This window comes from Erinaceus europaeus, chromosome 4 (assembly GCF_950295315.1).
Source record: "Erinaceus europaeus chromosome 4, mEriEur2.1, whole genome shotgun sequence".
Taxonomy (NCBI): Eukaryota; Metazoa; Chordata; class Mammalia; order Eulipotyphla; family Erinaceidae; genus Erinaceus; species Erinaceus europaeus.
Window position 1 is genome coordinate 62,538,426 of NC_080165.1, and position 13,245 is coordinate 62,551,670.

General features: G+C 38.8%; 1 protein-coding gene across 1 annotated transcript in view; it reads left to right on the top strand.

Moving 5' to 3' along the window:
* DNAH8 (dynein axonemal heavy chain 8) overlaps positions 1–13,245 on the top strand; it is a 429,487-nt gene that overhangs the window by 375,716 nt on the left and 40,526 nt on the right. The gene's annotated exons all lie outside the window — the stretch shown is intronic.

Consider the following 13,245-nt stretch of genomic DNA (forward strand, 5'->3'; position numbering starts at 1 on the left):
TAGGTGACTCTTTGTTTTTCTCTTGCAGCCTTGAGGATCCTTTCTTTATCCTTATTCCTTTCCATTCTAAGTATGACATGTCTTGGTGTCTTTAGGTCTAGGTTAATTCTGTTTGGGACCCTCTGGGCTTCTTGAATCTTTATGTCTTTGGTGTTGTCTAGACTAGAGAAATTTTCAGCTATTATGGCCTGGAGAATGCTTTCTTCCCCTCCTTCTCTTTCTTCCTCTGGTAAGCCAATAATGCGTATATTGTTTCTTTTGAAGTCATCCCATAGGACTCTGTTGTTGTTTTCAGCATCTCTTAATCTCTTTTTGAGATCTCTTACTTCTTTTTTAGTTGTCTCTAATTCATCCTCAATCTTGCTAATTCTGTCTTCAGCCTCATAGATTCTATTCTCTCTGCCCTCTACTGCTTTCTGGAGTTCATCTATTTTGTTGCCCTGCTCTGATACTGTTTTAGCTTGTTCAGCTAGTTGCCTTCTTAGCTCAGCAATTTCAGCTTTCAGCTCTCTAATAGCCATGAGGTAACTAGAATTTTCTTCCATATTCTCATTTGTTGTTCCTGCATTTCTGATTACAATTTTTTCAAATTCTTTACTCACTCCTGTTATTATTTCCTTAGCTAATGTTTGGATGTTGAACTCGTTGTTTTGTGCTTCACCCTCTGGAGGACTTTTAGCTGGACTCTTGTCCTGGTTCGAGTCTCCAATATTTTTTCTTGTTGTTTTAACCATTTTATATATTATGTTATGAGTTCCCTTTATCAGTACTTTTCAAATTATTGATCACTATTGCCTGGATTGACTTGTGTCTAAGTAATTTAATTAAAGGGTTTACCGTGGTGGAAGTTAACAGTTTTTTTTCAATCCCTGAGTTGGAGCTCAGTGGTGTAAAAGCCTCTTTTTTTCCTTCCCTGTAGGCTATGGGTGCCTGAGGGCTTTTAAACTATCAATAGGCTTCTTCGATTAATCACTGACACCTGACCAAGAGATAAAGCAGGGTGTGGCAGAGATAATCCAGTGGTTATGCAAAGAGACTTTCACAGCCCCTCAGCTATGCCACCGAGGTATAGGTCTTCTCCTGATTTTCCCCGGTTAGATCTCTGTACCCTGGTGTCCCTCCCTGTTGCTGCTCCAGATTCTGAGGGTAGTAGCAATGGAGACTCAGAGTTGCACTTGGTGAGTCTCTGGGGAGTCCTTTCCTCCCTTCAGCTGTCCCCTTGTTGTGGAGCAGACTGGAGGTGGTGTCTCCACTGATAAACTGTTGAACTGTTAGTAGTCACTTAATCTCTCCTTAGGCCCCTCTCTCCTCTCTGTCACCAGCCACGCGTGTTTGTACTCACGGGTGATTTACTGGGTTCCTGTGGTCATTCTAGTCCTGTCTTGTTTCGGTCCGGGTGGTCTCCTTTGTTATTCCTAGTTGATCAGGGAGAGGAGAGGAGAGGAGAGAAAGCATTCTGCTGCTCGTAGCTCCGCCTCCGGAAGTCCAAGAAGCAGTTCTTAACCTCAGATCTCATCATCTATTAGGGAGAATAAGTGAATGGTAAATAGTTATGTAATACAGTGTGGTAAATGCTAAAATCAGAATCTGTGTATGTCTATACATATACATAGGTATGCACACACATTGCTATGAGAGCAAAGGCAAAGGAGCAATAAATTCCATCTTAAAAATCAAAGTAAGCTAATAAGACATGCCCACTGAGCTGCACCTAAAAGGATATTCAGGTATCCTCAGGACAGAAAAAAGCTGGAGAAGAAATGACTGCAGCACCAGGGACAAGAAAGACAGAGTACGTGGAAAGAGGAAGTTAAAGAACAGCAAGGATATATGTTTTATTTTACTTATTTATTTATTTTACCAGAGCACTACTCAACTCTGGCTTATGGCGGCAGTGCAGAGGATTTGACCTAAGACTTTAGAGCCTCAGGCATGACAGTCGCTTTGCATAGCCATTATGCTGTCTACCCTGCCCTAGGATGTATGTTTTATGCATCAAGTCACACACCTTAAATATAAAACTGGGCTTGGGAAGTGGGGGAGAACACACTTATTAGGGCACATTTGCCAAAGAACAGTACCAGGTGAAGCATGAAAATGTAAAAGTCTGTGTCAAGTTTGGGAACCCAAGGTCAAGAAAATGCTGAAGGATGTGGTTAAAGGGAGTGGAGTTGATGCTACTGAAAAGGCTGACTTGAAGATTCAGGGCATTATGCAAAAACTTTTGGAGCAGTTCTTATGGCTGTCTCAGAAATTTCTAGGTTGGTCAATGTTGTTAAAAGAGATGGGACTTCCAGAGACGGGGCTACAAGCAGCAGCAGCTGTGTTTCTCTCCTCTCCTCTCCTCTCCTCTCCTCTCCTCTCCTCTCCTCTCCTCTCCTCTCCTCTCCTCTCCTCTCCTCTCCTCTCCTCCCCCTGATCAACTAGGAATACCAAAGGAGACCACCTGGGACTGCAACAAGACAGGACTAGAACAACTTCAGGAACCCAACAAATCACTGGTGAGTGCAAACACATGTGGCTCATGGAGAGAGAGGAGCCTAGGGAGAGATTAAGTGTCTGGTAACAGTCCAGCAGTTTACCAGTTGAGACACCACCTCCAGTCTGTTCCACCAACAAGGCCACTGCTGAAGGGAGGAGAGGTCTCCCCTGAGACTGACCAAGTGCAACTGTGATTCTCCATTGCTACTGCCCTCAGAATCTGGAGCAGCAGCAGGGTGGCCCTGTGCTGACACTAGGGGACAGAGAACTAACCAGGAAACTCAGGAGAAGATCTATGCCTTGGTGGCCTAGCAGTGGGTCTGTGAAAGTCCCTTTACATAACCACTGGATTATATCTGCCCCAACCTGCTTAATCTCTTGGTCAGGAGTCAGTAATTAAACTAAGAAGCCTACTTATAGTTTAAAAGACCTCAGGCTCCCATAGTCTACAGGGAAGAAAAAGAACAAAAGAAGCCTTTAAGACACTGAGCTCCAAATCAGGGATTAGAATACTATTGAAACAACTGTTAAATTCCACAACTGTGAAGCCTTGAATTGCCTTACTTAGACACAAGTCAATCTAGGCAAGAGTGATCAGTAATTTGAAAAGTATTGAGAGAGGGACCTCATAACATAATATATAAAGTGATTAAACCAACAAGAAGAAATATTGGAGAGATGAACCAGGACAAAAGTAGAGCTAAAAGCCCCCCAAAGGGTGAAGCACAAAATAATAAGGTCAAATTCCAAACACTAGTTAAGGAAATAATCACAGGAGTGAGTAAAGAGTTTGAAAGAATTGTCATCAGAAATGCAGAAACAACAAATGAGACTCTGGAAGAAAACACTAACTATCTCAAGGTTATTAGAGAACTGAAAGCTGAAATAGCTGATCTAAGAAGACAACTAGCTGAAACAACAAGCTAAAACAGTATCAGAACAGGGTAACAAAATAGATGAACTCCAGAAAACAGTAGAGGACAGAGAGAATCAAATCAATGAGGCTGAACAGAATTAGCAAGATCATGGACAAATTAGAGACAACCAAAAAAGAAGTAAGAGATCTCAAAAAGAGATTAAGAGATACTGAAAACAACAACAGAGACATATGGGATGACTTCAAAAGAAACAATATACGCATTATTGGCTTACCAGAGGAAGGAAGAGAGGGAGGGGAAGAAAGCATTCTTCAGGCCATAATAGCTAAAAACTTAGAGAAGTTCTAGACAACATCAAAGACTTAAAGGCACAGGAAGCCCAGAGGGTCCCAAACAGAATTAACCCAGAATTAAAGACACCAAGACACATCATATTTAGAATGGAAAGGAATAAGGATAAAGAAAGGATCCTGAAGTCTGCAGGAAAAAAAAACAAAGAATCACCTACAGAGGAAAATCCATAAGATTATCAGCAGATTTCTCCACACAAACACTACAGGCCAGAAGAGAATGGCAAGATATCTGTTGAGGACTCAGTGAGAAAGGCTTTCAACCAAGAATAGTGTATCCTACTACACTGTCATTCAGACTAGGTGGAGGCATAAAAAAACTTCTCAGACAAGCAGCAGTTGAAGGAATCAACTATCACCAAGCCTGCCCTGAAAGAAATTCTGAAAGGTCTCCTATAAACAGTCAGACAACCATAAATAGGCCATATATCAGAACACTCTAAAACTCTACAAGAATGGCATTAAAATATCTTCAATCTTTGATATCAATAAATGTTAATGGCCTGAATTCACCTATTAAAAGGCACAGAGAAGGAAGAGGGATGAGAAAACAACCCAACAATATGCTGTCTACAGGAAGCCCACCTAACTCAAAAGACAAACACATACTCAAAGTGAAAGGATGGAAAACTATCATACAGGCCAATGACCCACAAAAAAGGGCAGGAAGAGTTATTCTCATATCTGACCCAATAAACTTTAAAATAGATACAGTTTAAAAAGATAGGGATGGACACTACTTAATTCTCAGAGGATCAGTCAATCAAGAGGACTTAAACATCTATTATTAACATCTATGCACCCAATGAGAAACCATCTAAATACATCAAACATATACTGAAAGAGCTACAGCAATATATTAACAGCAACACACTTGTAGTAGGGGACTACAACACCCCACTCTCCCAACTTGACAGATCATCCAGGCAGAAAATCAATAAAGACAAAAGGGAGCTAAATGAAGAGATAGATAAATTAGAACTATTGGGCATTTTCAGAGTCATTCATCCCAAGAAACTGGAATATACATTCTACTCAAGTCCACATGGGTCATTCTCAAGGATAGACCATATGTTAGGCCACAAAGACAGCATCAGCAAATTCAAGACCACTGAAATAATCCCAAGCATCTTCTCAGACCACAGTGGAATTAAACAAACACTTAAAAATCAAAAAAAGATTAGTAATAGTCCCAAAATGTGGAGGCTCTACAGTAGACTCCTTAACAACTACTGGGTCAAAGAGAAGGGAAAGAAGAAATCAAAATGTTTTGAGAGTTCAATGAAAATGAAAACGCAAGCTATCAAAATATTTGGGACACGGCTAAGGCAGTACTGAGAGGGAAGTTCATAGCCATACAGGCACACATTAGGAAACAAGAAAAAGCTCAAATAAACAGACTCAATGCATATCTTAAAGACCTAGAAGAAGAAGAACAAAGGAACCTTAAGGCAACCAGAAGGACAGAAATCACTAAAGTTAGGGCAGAAATCAATAACATTGAAAATAAGAAAACAATACAAAAGATCAATGAAAGTAAATGTTGGTTCCTTGAAAGAGTGAACAAAATTGACAAACCTCTAGCCAGACTCACAAAACAAAAAAGGGAGAAGACCCAAATAAATAATATCAGAAATGAAAGAGGAGATTGCACAACAGACACCACAAAATTCAACATATCATGTGAGGCTTCTGCGAACAACTATATGCCACCAAGCTAGAGAACCTGGAAGAAATGGACGACTTACTAGATACCTACCAACTTCCAAAACTAAGTAAAGAGGAAGTAGATAACATGAACAGGCCCATCACAACTAATGAAATTGAAACTGTTATCAAAAATCTTCCCCAAAATAAAAGTCCTGGACCAGATAGTTTTACCAATAAGTTCTACAAACAAAACCGTCAAAGAAGAACTAATACCTCTACTTTTGAAAGTCTTCCAGAAGTTTGAAGACACTGGAATACTCCCTTCCAGCTTCTATGAAACCAACATCATTTTGATACCAAAAGCAGACAGGGACACACTCAAAAAAGGAAACTACAGACCAATATCTCTGATGAACATAGATGCTAAAATATTGAACAACATTCTAGCCAACCAGATTCAGCAGTCTATTAAAAAGATTGTTCATCATGACCAAGTGGAGTTTATCCCAGGGATGTAAAATTTGTTTAATATATGTAAATCAATCAACATGATCTACCACATCAATAAAAGCAAGACCAAAAACCACATGGTCATATAATAGATGCAGAGAAAGCCTTTGACAAAATACAACATCCCTTTATGATCAAAACACTACAAAAAATGGGAATAGATGGAAAATTCCTGAAGATAGTGGAGTCTATATATAGCAAACCTACAACAAACATCACACTCAATGGTGAAAAACTGGAAGCATTTCTCCTCAGATCAGGTACTAGACAGGGATGCCCACTATCACCATTACTATTCAACATAGTGTTGGAAGTTCTTACCATAGCAATCAGGCAGGAGCAAGGAATTAAAGGGATACAGAATGGAAGAAAAGAAGTTCAACTCTCCCTATTTGCAAATGACATGATAATATACATAGAAAAACCTACGGAATCCAGCAAGAGGCTTTTGGAAATGATCAGGCAATACAGTAAGGTGTTAAGCTACAAAATTAACATTCAAAAGTCAACAAACTCTATGGAAACACTAAGTAAGAAGAAGTTGAAATACTTTTATTCCTTTTACTATAGCAATAAAAAACAATCAAATATCTAGGAATAAACCTAACCAAAGAAGTGAAAGACTTGTATACTGAAAATTATGAGTCACTACTCAAGGAAATTGAAAAAGACGCAAAGAAGTGGAAAGATAGTCCATGTTCATGGGTTGGCATAATTAACATAATCAAAATGAATATACTATCCAGAGCCATATACAAATTTAATGCTATCCACATCAAGATCCCAACCACATTTTTTTAGGAGAATAGAACAAATGCTACAAATGTTTATCTGAAACCAGAAAAGACCTAGAATTGCCAAAACAGTCTTCAGAAGAAAGAACAGAACTGGAGGCATCACACTCCCAGATCTCAAATTGTACTATAGGGCCATTGTCATCAAAACTGCTTGGTACTGGAACATGAATAGACACACTGACCAGTGGAGTAGAATTGAGAGCCCAGAAGTGAGCCCTCACACCTATGGACATCTAATCTTTGACAAAGGGGTCCAGACTATTAAATGGGGAAAGCAGAGTCTCTTCAACAAATGGTGTTGGAAACAATGGGTTGAAATATGCAGAAGAATGAAACTGAACCACTATATTTCACCAAATACAAAAGTAAATTCCAAGTGGATCAAGGACTTGGATGTTAGACCACAAACTATCAGATACTTAGAAGAAAATATTGGCAGAACTCTTTTCCACATAAATTTCAAAGACATTTTCAATGAAATGAAACCAATTACAAAGAAGACTAAAGCAAGTATAAACCTATGGGACTACATCAAATTTAAAAGCTTCTGCACAGCAAAAGAAACCACTACCCAAACCAAGAGACCCCTCACAGAATGGGAGAAGATCTTTACATGCCATGCATCAGACAAGTGTTAAATAACCAACATATATAAAGAGCTTGCCAAACTCAACAACAAGACAACAAATAACCCCATCCAAAAATGAGGGGAGGACATGGACAGAATATTCACCACAGAAGAGATCCAAAAAGCCAAGAAACACATGAAAAAATGCTCCAAGTCTCTGATTGTCAGAGAAATGCAAATAAAGACAACAACAAGATACCACTTCACTCCTGTGAGAATGTCCTACATCAGAAAAGGTAATAGCAGCAAATGCTGGAGAGGGTGTGGGTTCAAAGGAACCCCCTCTACACTGCTGGTGGGAATGCCAATTGGTCCAACCTCTGTGGAGAACAGTCTGGAGAACTCTCAGAAGGCTAGAAATGGACCTACCCTATGATCCTGCAATTCCTCTCCTGGGGATATATCCTAAGGAACCCAACATATCCATCCAAAAAGATCTGTGTACACATATGTTCTTGGCAGCACAATTTGTAATAGCCAAAACCCGGAAGCAACCCAGGTGTCCAACAACAGATGAGTGGCTGAGCAAGTTGTGGTCTATATACACAATGGAATACTATTCAGCTATATAAAATGGTGACTTCAGTGTTTTCAGCCGATCTTGGATGGACCTTGAAAAATTCATGTTAAGTGAAATAAGTCAGAAACAGAAGGATTAATATGGCATGATCTCACTCTCGGGCAGAAGTTGAAAAACAAGATCAGAAAAGAAAACACAAGTAGAACCTGAAATGGAATTGGTGTTTCGCACCAAAGTAAAAGACTCTGGGGTGGGTGGAGAGAATACAGGTCCAAGAAGGATTCAGAGGACCTAGTGGAGGTTGTATTGTTATTTGGGAAACTGGGGAATGTTATGCATGTACAAACTATTGTACTTACTGTTGAATGTAAAACATTAATTCCCCAATTAAAAAAATCAGAAAAAAAGAGAGAAGTGGAGTGGATCTGAGGGGACTAAAAAAAAAAGTATACTTTTGATGCCAACCAGACTTCCCTGGACAGACAACCCCACCGATGTGTCCTGGGGCTCAGATTCCCCAGAATCCTACCCCACTAGGGAAAGAGAGAGGCAGGCTGAGAGTATGGATCGACCTGTCAATGCCCATGTTCAGTGGGAAAACAATTACAGAAGCCAGACCTTCAACTTTCTGCATCCCACACAATGACCTTGGGTCCATACTCCCAGAGGGTTAAAGAATAGGAAAGCTATCAAAGGAGGGGATAGGATACGAAGTTCTGGTGGTCGGAATTGTGTGGATCCTATGGTTTTGTCAGTGTTTCCTTTTTATAAATAAAAAAAACAAAAATTAAGTAAAAAGAAAAAAAGAAAGAAAAGGTAACAGTAGCAAATCCTGGAGAGGTTGTGGGGTCAAAGGAACCCTCCTGTACTGCTGGATGTGGGCGGTGACAGATCAATCCATACTGCCAGCCTGTTTAATACTTTGAATATGTCATACCACTCCCTCCTTGCCTCAACAGTTCAGCGGTTAGTTACTTCACCAGCAAAATGAGTTATCAGGAAACAAAACACAGAATGGGAGTACACACTTCTCTCAAACAAAGGACCTGTTGTACATGAAGAGCCTTTTGGAGAAAGATGGAAGATGAAAGTACAGTGGCTTCTCCTTTGCTGGTGATGGCATTTGCCCCATTGGCTGAACTGTTGCTTGGTGTAGCCTTCCTTTCTCCCCAAGCAGCAAAAGCAATGCAGGTCTCTTCCAATTAGATTCTGTGAAGTGCTTTGAATGTGCTTTGTAAGAACTCTCTTCTAGCCTCCCAAGTTCCTTTAAGTGATATTTTTGTATTTCCCACATACTTTATTTTCTATATGCTTTTAAAAACAAGGGTAGTGTGTGTGATATTTTGAAATTCAGCAATGGGTTGCAGAGTACTTTTGGTGCCATTTTATGAGAATATGTTGACCCTATTCACATTTCCTGTTTTTTCTGTGTATTATATCTTTTAACTTTTTAATTATTATGACTCCTATTTTCATTGTATTACCAGAGCACTGCACAACTCTGGCTTATGGTGGTATAAAGTATTGAACCTGGAACTTCAAAACCTCAGGCATGAAAGTCTTTTGTATAATCATTATGCTATCTCCCCCATCCTTCAACTTTTTAAAAAATGATTACCAACCCTTGAAACCTTTTGTCTGTTTAAGGAAGATAATGAATAATTTACATAGACTGCAGCATTTGGGAATCCATAAAATTAATAAAATATGTACATTTCTATTTATACATTAATATTAAAATTAATATAAAGAAATACTCATTAAAGGGTCAAGTGGTGGTACACCTGGTTGAGTGCACACACTACAGTGAGCGAAGGCCCAGGTTCAAGGGTCTGGACCCCACCTACAGAGGGAAAGCTTCATGAGTGGTGAAGCAGGGCTACAGGTGTCTGTCTCTTTCTCTCTTTATCTCCTTTCCCCCTCTCAAGTTCTCTCTGCCGCTCATTCTTCAACTTTTTAAATAAATAGATATCTTTGGGGGATATTAGGAAAAGTAAATATCTGAATAGAAAAGTTGCTCCCTAAAATATAATGAAAATTATCTAGCATTACGTACAGAAAGATACAGACCCAATTTTCATTTATTAAAATGTGTTTTCCCTTATCTCAGTTTATTGTTTACTTTACCCTTATGATTAGAAAATCCATCTGCTTAACAGTAATAGGGAGCTAATATCCCAATTCTGTGAGCTGCACATATTTTCTAAATCTGATGGAGCAGGGTCAGTCTCTGAAAGCCCATCATGTAAAGCATGGCAGCAGGTACATTTACCTTTGCAACAACCTTTGGGGAAAATGGTGTTGTTTAGATAGTAGTTATGGGTCCAGATATGCTATCCTACCTACTAAGAATCATGCTGAAGACTAAAGCCTCTCCTCTACTTTTCAGCAGAAGGATTTCTAAACAAATCAAAGGGCACCTAAATAGGAGTCCCTTGCTTTGCACAAAATATGCTTTTTAAATAAAATTCTTTTTTAAGTTTTTAGTATTATCTTTATTTATCTATTGGATAGATACAGCCATAAATTGAGAGGAGAAGAGAGATATAGAGAGGGAGAAAAATAGAGAGACATCTGTAACATTGTTCACCACTCACAAAACTTTCCCCCTGCAGGTGGGGACCAAGGGCTTGAACCTGGGGCCTTACACATTTTAACATGTGAGCTCAACCAGGTGCACCACTACCAGGCCCTTGCCTCTTTTTTTTTTTTTTTTATAAACAAAGAAACCTGGACAACTTTACCAATAACTCCTTAGAATTCTGCTAGTTAGTGGGGGGTAATTTCTATAAAGGGTTGCTTAATTCACACCTAGAAAGGAAGAGTGAGAAAGATGTAATTTTCTCTCCCCTCATGCTGTGAAAAAAAAGGCAGAAAGTGGCCAAGTTCTGCTTAGTGCTTTCCCTTCTGATCTTGGTTTTCAACTTCTGCCTGTGAGTGAGATCATCCCATATTCATCCTTCTGTTTCCGACTTATCTCACTTAACACAATTTCTTCAAGATCCATATAAGATGGGGTAAAGAAAGTGAATTCACCATTTTTAATAGCTGAGGAGTATTCCATTGTTTATATACACCATAACTTACTTAGCCACTCATGTGTTGTTGGACACCTGGGTTGCTTCCAGGTTTTGGCTATTACAAATTGTGCTACTATGAACATAGGTATACACAGATCTTTTTGGATGGGTGTGTTTGGTTCTTTATATGTACTGTTCTGTCCTTTTATTGCTTACCCTAGAAAATATAAAGTCCACATTTAAAGTCAAATTGTACTTATTTATCATTGGTTTGTAATAATATAAAGTTTTTGCAATATAGCCTTACATCTTAATATGTGTATAAGCCTCATTATACCCACCACCAAATTTCCAGCACTATTACACTGCCAGGATGCCCTCTAGTTGTATAGGATAAAAATTTGGACTTTTTCAGTGACAAACTTTGATGTGGTGTACACAGAGGTTTTGTTATTTTATAATTATCCATACCTAAAACTGATGAATACTATTTGTGTAAAGTTATTATATATATGTAAATATATATATTAAATGGTACCAACAATTCATTTTCCCCATACTCCTTTTCCTCCCCCCTGCTGTCATATTTTTACAGTTGTAGGTTACTTTAGTTTTAATATTTCTTTTTAATTAGGTATACATCTCCCCTCAGTTAAAAATTCTCAGGTGACTTTAATCACTTATGTTCTGTATTTTAATATTTTACCTTTTATTATTTACCCCATAATTAGATATTCAATTATTGTTTTATACTATAATAGATTATTCATGCATTGATCCATTCTTTATTCCTATTTCTTTCTTTCTTTTTTTTTTGCTAGAGCTCAGTACCTGCACAACTCCATTGTTCCCAGTGGATATTTATAGAAGGTGAGAGGCAGAGAGAGAGAGAGAGAGAGAGAGAGAGAGAGAGGAAAGATACCTGTCACACTGCTCCACTGCTCTTGAAACATTCCCCCTATATGTGGCAAGAGGGGGCTTGAACCCAGATCTTCTTTGATGATAATGTGTGCACTTTAGTGGGTAAGCCACTACCCAGTCCCTGACTCATTCTTTTTTACACCTTAAACTTTCCATCAAAGTGATTAGCCTTCCTTCTGTGTTATATCCTTTTAAAAATTTCCTTCAGTGGAGGGCTGGCTGTTGATGAAAAAAAAAAAAAAAAAACCTTTTTGTTTTTACCAGCATGTCTAAATCTTGCATCTTTTTAAAAAATGTTTTATTGATTGATTGACTGGATAGAGACTGAAAGAAACCAAAAGGGGGTAAGGAGATAGAGAGGGAGAGAGAAAGAGAGAGTGTGCAGAACTTCTTCAGTGCTCCTCTTTTCCATTGGAAAACTGCACCGAAGGCAAAGAGACCTGCTTACCACAGTGCCCTGGCTCCTAGTTCAATGCCTGAACATAGTAAAACTTGCTAAAGACGGATTAAATTTAATTTTGTATTTAATGTTATTTTTTCTTTATTTGGGAAGTTATGGTTTACAGTCAACAGTAAAGTAAAATACAATAGTTTGTACATGAGTATCATTTCTAAGTTTTCCACATAATAGTTCAAACCCCACTAGATCCTCCTCTGTCTTCCAGGACCTGAACCCCCATCCCACCCCAGAGTCTTTTACTTTGGCGCAATACACCAACACGTTTAGTATGGATTTTAAAGATGGCTAAGGTTGAGGAGAGAGCATAATGGCTATGCAAAAGACTTTCATGCCCTAGGCTCTGAGGTCCCAGGTTCAATACTCAGCACTACATAAGCCAGAGCTGAGCTGTGCACTAGTCTTGTCTCTCTCTCCCTCTCCCTCTCCCTCTCCCTCTCTCTCTCTATCTCTCTCTCTCTCTCTATTTCTCTATCTCTCTCATTAAAATAAGTATTAAAAAAGATGCAGGGCTGCATTTAAATAGGTTGTGCTGATGATCATCAGAGCCATTAAATCCTCTTGGAAATCATAAAACACATGGGAAGCTTCAGAGCTATGATCTCTCTCCGTTTCTGTCAGAAACAGTTTGTTCATCTTGGTGAAACTAAGCAAATTTTAACGTCCAATAAGCAAATGTATAAGCAAATGCTTCATAAGGAAGTAAAAAATGAAGTCAGAAAGACCAGATTTTTAATAATTCAGTAAGGAAGTGTAGTCTAACAAATTGTCATCTGCTGGTAGTTTTCTCCACCGTTCCATAAAGGAGGGGGAGTGAAGGGAGGTATGTTCATTATCCAGCATGAGCTGCTTAAGTTCACTATGAGCAAGATGGGGCAGTACATCTTTGGAGTATGAAGCGTAACTGTAGAATCTGAAAATAATGATCTTGGTGTCCTACTAGGAAACAGTAGAATGGATCCATAGTATTGTTCATTCTTGTAGATTGACAGTAAGTGTTCTTTGTGTCCCCCCCCTTTTTTTCATTTTGGTT